Source organism: Notolepis coatsorum, assembly GCF_963971535.1.
Source record: "Notolepis coatsorum genome assembly, chromosome: 6".
Classification (NCBI taxonomy): domain Eukaryota; kingdom Metazoa; phylum Chordata; class Actinopteri; order Aulopiformes; family Paralepididae; genus Notolepis; species Notolepis coatsorum.
Genome location: NC_140170.1, coordinates 34,459,665 through 34,474,664, shown reverse-complemented (window position 1 = coordinate 34,474,664; position 15,000 = coordinate 34,459,665). Strand labels below are relative to the sequence as shown.

The 15,000-nt window shown below is 44.9% G+C and overlaps 1 protein-coding gene across 2 annotated transcripts in view; it reads left to right on the top strand.

Moving 5' to 3' along the window:
• The window catches only part of peak1 (pseudopodium-enriched atypical kinase 1), a 327,914-nt gene that overhangs the window by 48,558 nt on the left and 264,356 nt on the right, over positions 1-15,000 (top strand). For both annotated transcript variants that reach the window (XM_084316260.1, XM_084316259.1), the window contains exon 2: positions 9,732-9,840. The gene's annotated coding sequence lies outside the window, so the exon portion shown is untranslated. The remainder of the gene's footprint in view (positions 1-9,731; positions 9,841-15,000) is intronic.

The following is a 15,000-nucleotide window of genomic DNA, read 5'->3' as shown; positions in this document are numbered from 1 at the left end:
TTGGATGGGGTTGGAGGTGTTGGAGGGGGTTGAAGAATGGAGAGGTAGAAAATGCAAAAAAAAGTTAAAGTCATTAAAGGTGCCAGAGAGTCAATCAAGTAAGCGCTTCAAATAATTGTAAACAACTGCAGACTGTGGTGAAGTTTGCTATTAGCAATTTAAACTGACCAATAGATCTACTAATGAATTGAGTTTTAAAGTGCATTGTTTCTGGGGCACGGAAGCTAAAAGCCGATTTTCCTAATTCAGTGCAAACTCTAGGAACCTTAAGTGTAAGCCAATCACCAGAGCGAGTGTGATAATAAGGTGCAGCGCTCCAATCCAGCAATGAAGTGATGTAGGGTGGGAGATCACCAATACCTACAGAAACGGATCCCAATGCAAGTCACGTCTCTCTGCCAGAGAGGACCAGCCGATATGATTAGGGATGAGTACCGAATTCGGTACTTTTAAAGGTACTTACCGAAACACGTCGGTACTACCGACTCGAGTATCGATTCACGTGAGATACCGTAAAAATATATATATATATATTTGTACATTTTTTTTTTTTTTTTTTACACTTTTTCTTTTCATGTCAACGTTCACACGCACAATATACGCTTACCTAGGATTTGACTTGATTCAACAACAAAGCAGTTTTTCACAACTGAGGTAGGTATAGATTACATTTTTAGAGACTAAAGTACAGAAAAAAGGTACCATTGGGTACCGGTATCGATTCACAGGTACCGGTACCGTATCGGTTCAATTAATGTGAACGGTACCCATCCCTAGATATGATATGATATGATACAATGATGGGTACCATAACAGTGTATTGTTCAGCCTTACAGTGAGGTGAGGAGACATCAGAACGGGGCTGTTGCAGAAGCAGGTTTAAATATAGTGGCTGATGCCATCTGCATGTGATGCAAGCAAGCCCTGGGCTCTCTTGGATTAGCATGTGCTCTTTTCCCCCACTCTGGCTCCAAGAGGAACAATTATGACATCATGGCTAATGGACTCGAGCTTAGCTGTCTATTCCATTTCTGTAGCTTCCGCATGAAGGATGATTCCACGTCTTTTTTTTAGCTAGAACAGAATTTTCTCCATCAAGGTCATGTGATAGATTCTGACTTATCTCAGTTGGACCACTTTTTAGTTAGGTTGTGTTTTGAGGCGCTTGAGTTGACTGCAGCTCAACAGACAAATACGATTTACTAAACCTATTCATTAACACACAAATAGCTTTTGTTTTGTATAATGTAATAAGTTGTTCTGGACAATATGGCCAAAATATGGTATTTGACTGTATTTAGTTGTTGTCATGGTGCTGTTTCATTCAAAATTGTCTATTGTCTTTTACTTTATTTAATACTGCTGCTAGGATTTAACTTTTTACAATATGTCTATTTTGTGGATGATGGCCTAGTAAAAATCCATTGCATTGATCCATGACAGTATACCTTCATATTCGGTATAGCCTACCTCCCAGCCCTATTTATAAGCTAGGCTAGTGGATTATATGTGTATTCCATCCACCCCACTCACAATAACTGAAGAGGTGTTTGGGTAACACTAGGGACTCGTAACAGATCTTCTCCTCCTCAAGTCCCTTGTGACTTGTTATTAGCCTATAATTCATTATGCAAAATGTAGGTTGCTGCATGATGTGAGTTGGGGACGAAAACGCCATTTTTCCTACACCTGGACGATACATTTGGACTTTCCTTGACTCTCCTCGGAATGACATTCTCAGACGGCTCCGCTCACGTGCAGCTCCGAAGTCTTCTCTCCCAAAACGTGGAATTTTCATGTAGAAGTGGCCAAGTTTCCAGGCTCCTGAAGAAGGTCATGATGAACTCCGAGCCGCTGTTGGGAACGGGGCTCGGCCCAACGACACGCTCCACAAACCACTGCAAACAGTCTCCAGCACCCCTCCCCTCCCCCCCCCGGGCCTCCTGTCGCACTTAGGCTACGTACACAAACAGTCTGGGCGTTACGTCTGGCCGCAACGTTGTGCAGACTCTCATGCATGGCGTGAAATTACAAAACATGGACTCCCTGACCCCCCAACATGCTTTCAATTCAGAAAGGTATTTTCAACGAACGGCCCCCATAATGTCACGTCATTTACTTGACCACTTTTAACTTTCGTAACTCTTCATCGCTCAAAATATAAATACATTTTTGGCCAATGTTTGTGTGCAAAATATTACAAATATAAACAAAACGCGCATGGCATCAAAATGTTTAGTCAGCACATAGCTCACTCAAGGATTTTTGATAATAATGGGAAATATCCCAATCGTATGGTTTGGGTTTCAGTGGTGCGATGGCCTGATTGCTTGAGTTACAGATTGCACCTTTTAGGTTACAATAAACCCCCCTTTATCCCCATCATGTGCCACGACAGTAGAATAGCAAAAAGCAGATCACAGAAATACAGCATTGTTTACATTTAGTCATTCAGCTGACTCTTTTATCCAGAGCGACTTACTTGTGTACACAATAAAGCTGGCAAAAGAACACACCCTCGGCAGTCAACAGTAGGAGGTATTGTTCGTCTAACGGTGACAAACTCAAGTGCTGCACATGGCATGCATAAACAAGTATAGACAATAAGAAGAATTAGACATATATTTTGTATTATTACACGAGATACAATGTAATATAATAAATTAATTATATATAAAGACGACTGTTGTTTTAGATGGATTTTGATTCCAGTCATACAGACTGATGTGATTGGACAATTCATCCAGTATTTTACACACCTCTATCACATCACATCGTCTTTCAGATAATTTTCTCTTCTTTCAAATTTCCTTTTTTCTCTTGGCCTATCCCTCATGATGGAGATCATGATCAGCTAGAATGGCAATGTCCTTAGAACCTTCCTTCTGTTCTGCGTGTCTCCGGCCACATACAATAGATAATGTCTAATGTGCTTTGAGGCTAATATTAGCATGCAAAGACTTTGATTTAGGTTCTGTTGAGCTGGGCATATTTTCCTCCCATGGGCTAGAGCTTAGGATCAAAGCCCCAATAATACATATGCACCTTGTCTAGGGCTGTACTTCATGTTAAAGCCACCAATACATACTGTATGCACCTTGTCTAAAGGGCTGTACTTCATGTTAAAGCCACCAATACATACTGTATGCACCTTGTCTAAAGGGCTGTACTTCATGTTAAAGCCACCAATATATAGCTACTGTATGCACCTTGTCTAAAGGGCTGTACTTCATGTTAAAGCCACCAATACATACTGTATGCACCTTGTCTAAAGGGCTGTACTTCATGTTAAAGCCACCAATACATACTGTATGCACCTTGTCTAAAGGGCTGTACTTCATGTTAAAGCCACCAATATATAGCTACTGTGTGCACCTTGTCTAAAGAGCTGTACTAAATAGGGGTGTAACGATGCGACCTCACAACGATTCGATTTGATTACGATTATTCAGGCAACGATTCAATGCATCATGAAATCTCTTCATTTGACCACGATTCGATTCGATACATTTTCGATTAATTTCCGATCCATTTTCTATCAGTTAATTCCCCAAAAAAATTTGAATACACAAATGTGGCTGGTGGAACGGATTCACTCAGCATGAATGGACTATAGGTCAATAAAAACAATACACAAAACACATTAGAATCGATGCATTTAGATTAATCGATGCATCGTTCGTTAGACAAGTAGTACTAAATGTTAAAGCCCTAATACATTATGCACCTTGTCTAAAGAGCTGTACTAAATGTTAAAGCCCCAATACATTATGCACCTTGTCTAAAGAGCTGTACTAAATGTTAAAGCCCCAATACATTATGCACCTTGTCTAAAGAGCTGTACTAAATGTTAAAGCCCCAATTCATTATGCACCTTGTCTAAAGGGCTGTACTAAATGTTAAAGCCCCAATACATTATGCACCTTGTCTAAAGAGCTGTACTACATTTTAAAGCCCCAATACATTATGCACCTTGTCCTAAGAGCTGTACTACATTTTAAAGCCACCAATACATAATGGGCCACCTCTTTGCCATATGAATCAAATGCATTACATACAGTAGGCTCAGGATATGAGCTATATAATTTTATAGAACCTATTGTCAAAAACATGACAAAATGCCTTCATGGTTTACAGCCAGAGACACCAACAGACGCACTTATGAGTTGTGTAAAGCAATCAATAACTTATAAGCAACAGGCACACTTACAGGGTTACCACTTTATATTTACACTAAGCACTACAAGCTAGTATAAGGCTGTTATATAACACGCAAATTAAATATATTATAACTACTTTCTGCTGTGGATTGTATAGACTAATACATCCATTAATTTAGACTGCTTGACATTTTAATTATAGTTAAATAAATACCATCTCGCATGCTCTGGCTGGATTACATTTGTCAACGTTGAGCAGAGAGGGAGAGAGACCACAACTGTATGGTAGACCACAACTGTATGGTAGACCACAACTGTATGGTAGACCACAACTGTATGGTTGACCACAAGTAGACCTCAACTGTATGGTAGACCACAACTGTATGGTAGACCACAACTGTATGGTAGACCACAACTGTATGGTAGACCTCAACTGTATGGTAGACCACAACTGTATGGTTGACCACAACTGTATGGTTTGCCACAGCTCTGGATAGACGTATAACGAAAGAGAGAGCGAGAGAGAGATTCCGTGGGTGAACTTCAACGTTACTCTCAGCTCTTGTCAATTCCGAAAAACTCTGGGAAAGTGCTAAGCACCATCTAATCCACGACAATTTGCTGCAGAACAGATGACAAACACAATAGTTGTATGTGTATGCCAGGCAAATAAAACACAGACAACACAGGCAGTATGTTGGCTAGGTAGTAAGTAGGCAATGGTTGCTATTAGGGGTGTAACGGTACACGTATCCATACAGAACCATTTCAGTACTGGACCTTCCGTTCAGTATGCCCTGTGTACTGAACGAATGCAACGCTACGTTAACCACTAACGGAACGCACATGCAGAACTTTTTTTTGCATGCAGAATTTCATTAAATACTCCAAGTTCACCCCTTCCAAAAATATAACTTGCGCAAAGGGCCGGATGTTGTTCGGTCAGCCCATAAACAACACAGAGATTACCTGTAATTTAGCATAGCCTCATAGTGTGGCAAATACACATAAAACACACACACACACCCTCTCTCACTGCTTGAGGAAGATTGGTGCTAGATTGAGAAGGGGCTGTCTCTCGGAGATCAAATTAATGATAGTTTACGTCATATAGAACGGACATTCAGCAACGCGCCTCCGAACAAGCTGTGATAAACATGAAGCGATATATTTCCCTTGAAACGGGAAATAGTAATGAAACCATTAGTGACCTGCATGACACTTCTTTCTCTCGTTTTACCCTGAGGGATGATTTACAATATAGTGCTAAAACAGAAAAGTAGGCTACTTACATTCTTGACGCTAGTACTCCCAAAATAGCATTAGCATAAAAAGAAGGTAGGCCAGCTGTAGTTTACATAGCTTGCATAAAACTGTCTAGAGGTTCCACAAGTTCATCAAAATCCTAAATATTTCCAACCGGGGCTTGAGATTGCTCAGAGTGTAAATCACTGTCTTTGCGACCAATGGTCACGGTTGTTGTTGTTGTTGTTCTTCATTTGTTACTACTGGCACGTTGTTCAGCTCAATGACGTTGCGTGTCTCCTATCCGTCATGCAGCGCATTCAGGCCTACGCCCAGCGGGGGCTGTTTTTTGTCTCACAATTATGATTATTATAAAAAAAAATGTACAAGTCGATTAATAATTTGAATATAGGATATTCGTTTACAGCCCTACTTAACAGTTACTGCATCACCCAGGACAGCCAAACTTTCCCCCACTCTACCGAAAACCCATACCGAATCCGACAACAAACGTCAGCAGGTGGGGAGTAAATGTGGGGGGAAATGCAAAGGCATCCGGGGGCGTTGCCTTCAATAATGCTGGGTTGAGCTAGAGCAGTGGTTCTCAACTGGGCTAGCCTCGGGACCCAACATTTTCCTTAGTCATTAAGTCACAACCCAAATTCTTTAACCACTATGATTTATTTCAAAAAAAAAAAATGCAGTAATACACAATCTTTCATGCACTGTTAACCCTTTCACTGCCGCACTACAGCAGGTTAACCCTTTACTATCACACTAGTGACCCACCAGTTGAGAAACACTGCGCTAGAGGACAGGTGATGACTCACCAAAACCATGACACATATTTCCTCATAGTTTATCATAATTGTATCTGATAGTGGGCCGGTACCAGGCTAAGACAGGGCATCTCTGAAAAAAATCCCATGCCAAGAGCGATTTGTGTAACATGTTAGAAACCGACACGTCAAAGCGGTTTATAGAATCATATCCGATCTCTCTTAAGGCAAAAAAACTGGTTATAAATACATCAATCATTGTTGTCCAGTGATCCCATACTATCAAGTGATGGCTGGGATCATCTCAGGACTCAGGAATCTTTGCAGGCAGTAAAACAGTGGATTGCTCTAATGCGTCCTCTCCTTCCCTGTATTTAAACATGGCTGCCAGAGGCTGTAGAGGCAAAGTCTGTGATGAAAAACACTTGTGTGTAAAAATCACAAAGTTTATCACCAATACAGAGCTCTTAGCCGCCGGACTAGTAATAATAAGGTGAGCTGGTATTCTCCAAAATGATTTACACTACATTGCAGTACCATTAGCCCCATAGCCTGTTCAATCCTCCATCTGGCCCAGGCCACAAGTGGTAACTTGCCATAACAGAACACATGGAGCCATTTAGGCATTCGCCCACGGAAGACAGTTAGTGCAGCGTCAATTAGGACCAGGAGGAAGGAAGTGGTCTCAGCTAAACACCAGAGACAGTGAGCGGCCACGCCAACAGCTCTATATTAGCTATTCTTTTTTTTGCCTTTTGGCTCATTATGCTAAACCAAATGTTGAAAGGGATACTGTATGGGGAAGACAGAAAAAGGAGATAAAATGTCCCTGGTTGGAGTCAAACCCAGGACGCTGTGATCACATTGTATGAACCTTAACCCTAACCCTAACCTTGACGCTGACCCTGACCCTGACCCTAGCTCACCAAACCACCAGGAACACCCTCTTGATCCCACACACAGCCACATGTTGTCAAATAAATGACATATAACTCCTCACACCGCCTGCTGAGTGGGACGTCCCGGGCCAGGAAGGAGGGAGGCGTGGAGACATGACCTCTGGTGTGTGGGTGGAGACATGACCTCTGGTGTGTGGGTGGAGACATGCCCTCTGGTGTGTGGGTGGAGACATGCCCTCTGGTGTGTGGGTGGAGACATGACCTCTGGTGTGTGGGTGGAGACATGACCTCTGGTGTGTGGGTGGAGACATGCCCTCTGGTGTGTGGGTGGAGAGGAGACATGACCCTCTGGTGTGTGGGTGGAGACATGCCCTCTGGTGTGTGGGTGGAGACATGCCCTCTGGTGTGTGGGTGGAGAGGAGACATGACCCTCTGGTGTGTGGGTGGAGACATGCCCTCTGGTGTGTGGGTGGAGAGATGACCCTCTGGTGTGTGGGTGGAGAGGAGACATGACCTCTGGTGTGTGGGTGGAGACATGCCCTCTGGTGTGTGGGTGGAGACATGACCCTCTGGTGTGTGGGTGGAGAGATGACCCTCTGGTGTGTGGGTGGAGAGGAGACATGACCTCTGGTGTGTGGGTGGAGACATGCCCTCTGGTGTGTGGGTGGAGACATGACCTCTGGTGTGTGGGTGGAGAGATGACCCTCTGGTGTGTGGGTGGAGACATGACCCTCTGGTGTGTGGGTGGAGAGGAGACATGACCTCTGGTGTGTGGGTGGAGACATGACCCTCTGGTGTGTGGGTGGAGAGGAGACATGACCTCTGGTGTGTGGGTGGAGACATGCCCTCTGGTGTGTGGGTGGAGACATGACCCTCTGGTGTGTGGGTGGAGACATGACCCTCTGGTGTGTGGGTGGAGAGGAGACATGACCCTCTGGTGTGTGGGTGGAGAGGAGACATGACCCTCTGGTGTGTGGGTGGAGAGGAGACATGCCCTCTGGTGTGTGGGTGGAGACATGACCTCTGGTGTGTGGGTGGAGACATGACCCTCTGGTGTGTGGGTGGAGACATGCCCCTCTGGTGTGTGGGTGGAGACATGACCTCTGGTGTGTGGGTGGAGACATGACCCTCTGGTGTGTGGGTGGAGACATGCCCTCTGGTGTGTGGGTGGAGACATGACCTCTGGTGTGTGGGTGGAGACATGCCCTCTGGTGTGTGGGTGGAGAGATGACCCTCTGGTGTGTGGGTGGAGACATGACCCTCTGGTGTGTGGGTGGAGACATGACCTCTGGTGTGTGGGTGGAGACATGACCCTCTGGTGTGTGGGTGGAGACATGCCCTCTGGTGTGTGGGTGGAGACATGACCTCTGGTGTGTGGGTGGAGACATGACCCTCTGGTGTGTGGGTGGAGAGGATACCTGACCTCTGGTGTGTGGGTGGAGACACGACCTCTGGTGTGTGGGTGGAGACATGCCCTCTGGTGTGTGGGTGGAGAGAAGCCGAGATATATATGCCATCTCAGCACACACACATGCACACACACACGCACGCACACACACGCACACACGCACATTCCCTGCCCCCTTTACACTGGCAGCCAATAAATATTAGTGTTGGAGTGTGCATTAAGGGTCTGAGTCATGATGAGCTCTTAAAGGGAAAATAAAAGAGTGTGAGTGTTAACGCCCCCCCCCCCCAACACACACACACACACACACACACACACACACACACACACTACTGATATCTCCAAGCCGCTATAGTTGCATTCAACGCTAATGCTGACAAGTCCTTATATAGCTGTGTTTCTCGTACGGAACTGTAAAGAAAGAGGGTGAGGATACCGTGCCGACAGATGAGGATGGATTGAGGGGGGGGGGGGGGGGGAAAGGGGGGTCCGCCTCCCTCTTGCTGTGGTGAGTCATGGCTTTTAATCGGGATCGGGACTCAATAATGTGTTGACGGTGGGGGGGTTCTCAAAGTTTGTATTATTAATGGGTAATTAATTAATAATAATAACGCCTTACTGCTCAGTAAGGTCTGATTGTTGTTATCCTTATGTTTAGATGCTTCTTCTGATCCCTTTTTCCTGTTTGAATAAAGGCAGACTTCTGGTGCACTGGCGGCTATTCACATGTCATACCATGGACTAATGTGTCTTATCTACACCCCCACACACCCCCCTACTCCGTTTCTTCATCTTAACATGTCTTCCCCTGCTTGACCAAGTTCAGCACCAAACACATCAGGCCCACTGGTCTGCAAGACCGCACAGGTTATTTTTTCTGTTTATTTAATATGTTTGAGCAGCTCTCTCTCTCTCTCTCTCTCTAGAGACCCCCCCCCCGCATCACCACCTCCCCCCTTTCTCTTGTGGAGCTGTGCCTGGGCATGAGATCTGCCAACCAGTGCCAGCCCCTGCATAAACACCACAGCGTGCCTCTCTCTCTCTCTCTCTCTCTCTCTCTCTCTCTCTCTCTCTCTCTCTCTCTCTCTCTCTCTCTCTCTCTCTCTCTCTCTCTCTCTCTCTCTCTCTCTCTCTCTCTCTCTCTCATTTTGTCCAGGGAACAAGCCAGACGTTTGGCAGTGTCCCAGGACTTAGTCTCACACCTATCCTCTTGTCTCCCCTCTGTCTCTCTTGTCTATAGGAGACCTGGCTCACAGCCCTGTTGGGACAGCCTGCGGCCCGGCTCTTATCTGATGCTTCTTCTGGTGTTTGCTGCTGCTCTGGTACTGAGGAAAGCTACAGGCTGATAGGTGAGTTTACCTAACCTAGTGTTACGCACTGACCCCTGATGGGGTGTAACCATCTCAATACAGAATTGAAAATGAGAAATAAATGTACTTAGTTTCAATACAGTGTATGCTAACTGTATAGCTGTATGGATCCGTCTACAGTCTGCATCCGCATCAGTTGTTTGTCATGCTGTCCCTGTGTGTGCATCATGTGGGAGGTCGGGTTGTCATTGTAGAATGTGTGTCTTGTTGTCATTGTAGAATGTGTGTCTTGTTGTCATTGTAGAATGTGTGTCTTGTTGTCATTGTAGAATGTGTGTTTTGTTGTCATTGTAGAATGTGTGTCTTGTTATCATTGTAGAATGTGTGTCTTGTTGTCATTGTAGAATGTGTGTTTTGTTGTCATTGTAGAATGTGTGTCTTGTTGTCATTGTAGAATGTGTGTTTTGTTGTCATTGTAGAATGTGTGTCTTGTTGTCATTGTAGAATGTGTGTCTTGTTGTCATTGTAGAATGTGTGTCTTGTTGTCATTGTAGAATGTGTGTTTTGTTGTCATTGTAGAATGTGTGTCTTGTTGTCATTGTAGAATGTGTGTTTTGTTGTCATTGTAGAATGTGTGTCTTGTTGTCATTGTAGAATGTGTGTCTTGTTGTCATTGTAGAATGTGTGTCTTGTTGTCATTGTAGAATGTGTGTCTTGTTGTCATTGTAGAATGTGTGTCTTGTTGTCATTGTAGAATGTGTGTCTTGTTGTCATTGTAGAATGTGTGTCTTGTTGTCATTGTAGAATGTGTGTCTTGTTGTCATTGTAGAATGTGTGTCTTGTTGTCATTGTAGAATGTGTGTCTTGTTGTCATTGTAGAATGTGTGTCTTGTTGTCATTGTAGAATGTGTGTCTTGTTGTCATTGTAGAATGTGTGTCTTGTTGTAGGTGGATCTTAACAAATTGTTCCTGGTCTTTACCATCAATACATAGTCCTGTACATTCATTGTCCTGTCGGGTGGATAAACCACACCTGCCTCTCTGTAGTGTCTTCTGGTGGTGGACTTAGGAATGTTTAGCAACTTGACCTGAAAGAATGGCAGTAATCAGAAAGAAAGTGTTGATCTGAGTGACCGGGCAGGAGGGGCGGCAAGGTCGTTGTACAAGTTGTATAACCGAAGAAGGATTACGTGAGTGGATTGGGTTGCTTTGGCTCTACTAATATTATGCACTGAAAAAGTAAATATACATTGAATATCATACCTTGTACCTAAATCTCTTGGCCAATTCTTCCTTATTCAATCTGAATGCCTTGGCCATGCATGCTATGTGGAGCAGAGCTGGCCCGTTATAAAAAGGTTCAGTCATTCAGGTTTCGGGAGACTGCTAGCCCCCTGTGAGCAGGTTCCCTGACCCTAAGGACCATGAAACTCATTTAAAACCCAAACATATGACCTCAGAAATACATGGGCGTCAATCTGAAAATGTGGTTGTTTTTCATGATTCCTCAAATGTTGACCCTTTTTGGAGGTATGAGAGGTTTTCGCCCCCGACAGCGGCGATGCATGCATTGCCTCTGAACTTGGCACATGATGCACATTGAATGAACCGGAGCCAGCTTCTCAATCTCAGCCGCCAGGAGCTAAAGCAGAAACATGCAAGCTGATACATTCCCGCTCTGGCTTCTGGCATTAAGACCAGGAAGCCGACTTCAGTTCATTCAGTGCACATGGGTGAAGCTCAGAGACCATGCATATATCACTGCTGTCGTCCAAGCTTTAACACTCAGTGGCCACTCCTACTCTTCCTCCCCCCTCATCGGCCTCCGGCATCCCTCCGTAGAGCTGAGACACACTGGGGAAGGACGCTGAGCGGCAGCATCCCTCCGTAGAGCTGAGACACACTGGGGAAGGACGCTGAGCGGCAGCATCCCTCCGTAGAGCTGAGACACACTGGGGAAGGACGCTGAGCGGCAGCATCCCTCCGTGGAGCTGAGGCACACTGGGGAAGGACGCTGAGCGGCAGCACTGTCCGTAGAGCTGAGACACACTGGGGAAGGACGCTGAGCGGCAGCATCCCTCCGTGGAGCTGAGACACACTGGGGAAGGACGCTGAGCGGCAGCACTGTCCGTAGAGCTGAGACACACTGGGGAAGGACGCTGAGCGGCAGCACTGTCCGTAGAGCTGAGACACACTGGGGAAGGACGCTGAGCGGCAGCATCCCTCCGTAGAGCTGAGACACACTGGGGAAGGACGCTGAGCGGCAGCACTGTCCGTAGAGCTGAGACACACTGGGGAAGGACGCTGAGCGGCAGCACTGTCCGCGCTGGACGCATGCAGCGTGGAACTTCACAGGCAGCCTGCAGAGAGGTCGGGCAAAAATCCACTCCATGGCTATCTTCTCTGCACACGGAATTTAGACTCCATAGAATAGGGACATATAGGACGAATAGGCCCAGAATACATTCCGAAACCTCCGTGCTTGGGACCTCACCCCATTGTCTTGGCTCACTACAAGACCAGTGTATATGAGTGTGTGTGTGCATGTGCGGTGTGTGTGCATGTGCGGTGTGTGTGCGTGTGCGTGTGTGTGTGTGTGTGTGTGTGTGTGTGTGTGTGTGTGTGTGTGTGTGTGTGTGTGTGTGTGTGTGTGTGTGTGCGTGCGTGCGTGACTTTGGGTGTGTCCGTGCATTTCTATTTTACAAGAGTGTCCTGGGCCAGACAGGCAGCAGCACAATTAACAGGGTTGCAGACATAAAAACTATTTACAATAAAAATTATTATAAATGACATAATCACAAAATATAAGATATTGAAGATATGCATCGATATTTGTCATCAAAAGTCATCAGTGGTCATACAGGGGCAATATAAATCAGTCAAGACGTCTGCAGCCGGATGTGCCTCCAAGTCATTAAGAATGCATCCAGAAATGCATCCAATGAGACCAGCTCAGGTCATTTTGCCACTGATTCCAACCAGAGGGAGCAGCGGACTTAAAGACCCTTTCCCCCCACAATTCAGTACAGGATTTAGGGACAGATAGTAGGAATAAGTCTCGTGAGCGAAGACAATAACTTCCTGTACTTTTCTGAAGGATGTTGATCCATAGGTAAGATGGAGGCAAACCAAGAAAAGCAAATCATGTAATAAAGGGCCCAGGGCTCCATGGTAGACAGTCTCCTGCACATGTAGGCATTGCGAAGATGCATGCATGCATATTACATCACCATAGTCCAGCAGAGACACATGGCAGCAACACATCTCCTTTTGGCCTCGAAGGAAAAGCAATACTTGTTTCTTGTTTCAGTTCTTTCACCAGTTGTTGAATGTGAGGCTAACAAGAGAGAATCATCAATTGCGATTCCACACATCCACACGTGTGTTACATGTTTGTGTATGTCCCTGCTATGAGTCGGTCATAATAACCCATGATGACCGAGGTCTCATGACGTGGCCCATGAGGAAGTTAACTTTAGTAGAACCTATATATTTTTTTCATACACACTATAATTTCACCCCAGTGATTCACCATCATATTTCTGTTGTGGGCTATCATCGAAATGTAAGGTGAATCACTGTAGTACTGTAGTGTGGTTAGGAAATACTACGGTATTACTTTAGTATTTTGTAGGGGTGGGAATCGCCAGAGACCTCACGATACGATACTATTGCGATACTTGCGTCACGATATGATAGTATCGCGATACTAAATATATCGCGATACGCTGAGTATTGCGATTTTTTTAATTTTTTTTTATCACATTTCATTTATTACCTTTTTTCAACTGCAAAGTAAAACCTTGTCAACATGTTTTATCTAATAAAATAAAGTTCAGTCTGTTCATCTCACGTCAATAATTTTTATTGCAGAAAATGGTATTTTCTCAAGCAGACGGATGTCAACACTGTAATCTGTGTTGCATGTACCTGACACACTGAACTGTCAAGTATTACAGTCATATTCCAACTTAACTGAATGCACATGTGTGTGTGTGTGGACTACTGTACTATTACAGGTATTGAAATGAACAATGCAACTTCATTATACAAAAAAAATTATGAATAATTAAATATCGATACTTGGCGTCCCTGTATCGATACAGTATCGCCACGCAAAGTATCGCGATACTACTACTACGTATCGATTCCCCCCCCCCACCCCTAGTATTTTGGTGTGTACAAAATGAAAACTAGGAACACTATAGCTTTGCTATAGAAAACAACAAACTATACTACTGTAGTTATTTTTCTCTTCCCCTCCTCTCAACATCGAAAGGCAAGGAGAATTGAGGAAGATGACAACGGGGACTTGGTTCTGTGAGCGAGACGGATGTAGGAATCCCACTTGTCCCTGGGAACTCGCACTGAAAACAAACAAGGCTGCGGCCTCCCAGCCAGCGCCTCTAGTCTCCAGCATGGGAAGAAGAGCCCGGGTCAAGAGACCATGTCCAGGCATGCCTCGCTCAGCGTTTTTAAATCGGAACGTACAATAGGCCCTTTTCACAGCAGACAATTTGACTTGTCATAAATTTGGTAAACAAAGGTGTAACCATGTAGAGTAATGAACGTTCTCTATATCTGGTTACGCCTTTGTTTACCCAGGAACCCCCTGCCCCCCTCAGAATGTCATGTTGTGTGGCTCTGGTTAATGGCGTATTCGAGACCTCATTGTACTGTATATATACCGTTTATTTTCTTAAAAGGAGAAAAGGATGGTGGAACAGGAATCCGGCACCTCCCACAGATTGGAATCGGCACCTATTCACCTCCTCTCTGTCGCTGTCATAACCTGTCGATACATTTTTTTGTGTAAAACTTGTTTTGATTTGATCATTCTTTTATTTCCCTGTAAAGTTGCTCATAAATTGCTTCTTTAAGTAGGCATAGCATAGTGGACTATTTTGGCTCAATGCTGCTATCTAAATAAAAACGTCCTTGAGAAACGTCAATCGGGTAACGCAGTGACGCCTGCCCCTGAATGCAGTGTTTGAGTCTAGCGTGCCTGAACTAGCCTGCACACTGCGTGAAGTAGGCAAACACTGTGGAATCCTGGTGAAAGGACAAAAAGACAGGTGTTGTCTGTGCACCAGGCACTGTGTGTTTGGATGTTGATGTTTTTACGGTCCATATGTTCTCCCTCCGACCCGCCACAGTGCCCTCTGTGTTCCGGCGCCTCCTGATTTACACGCTGAGCGC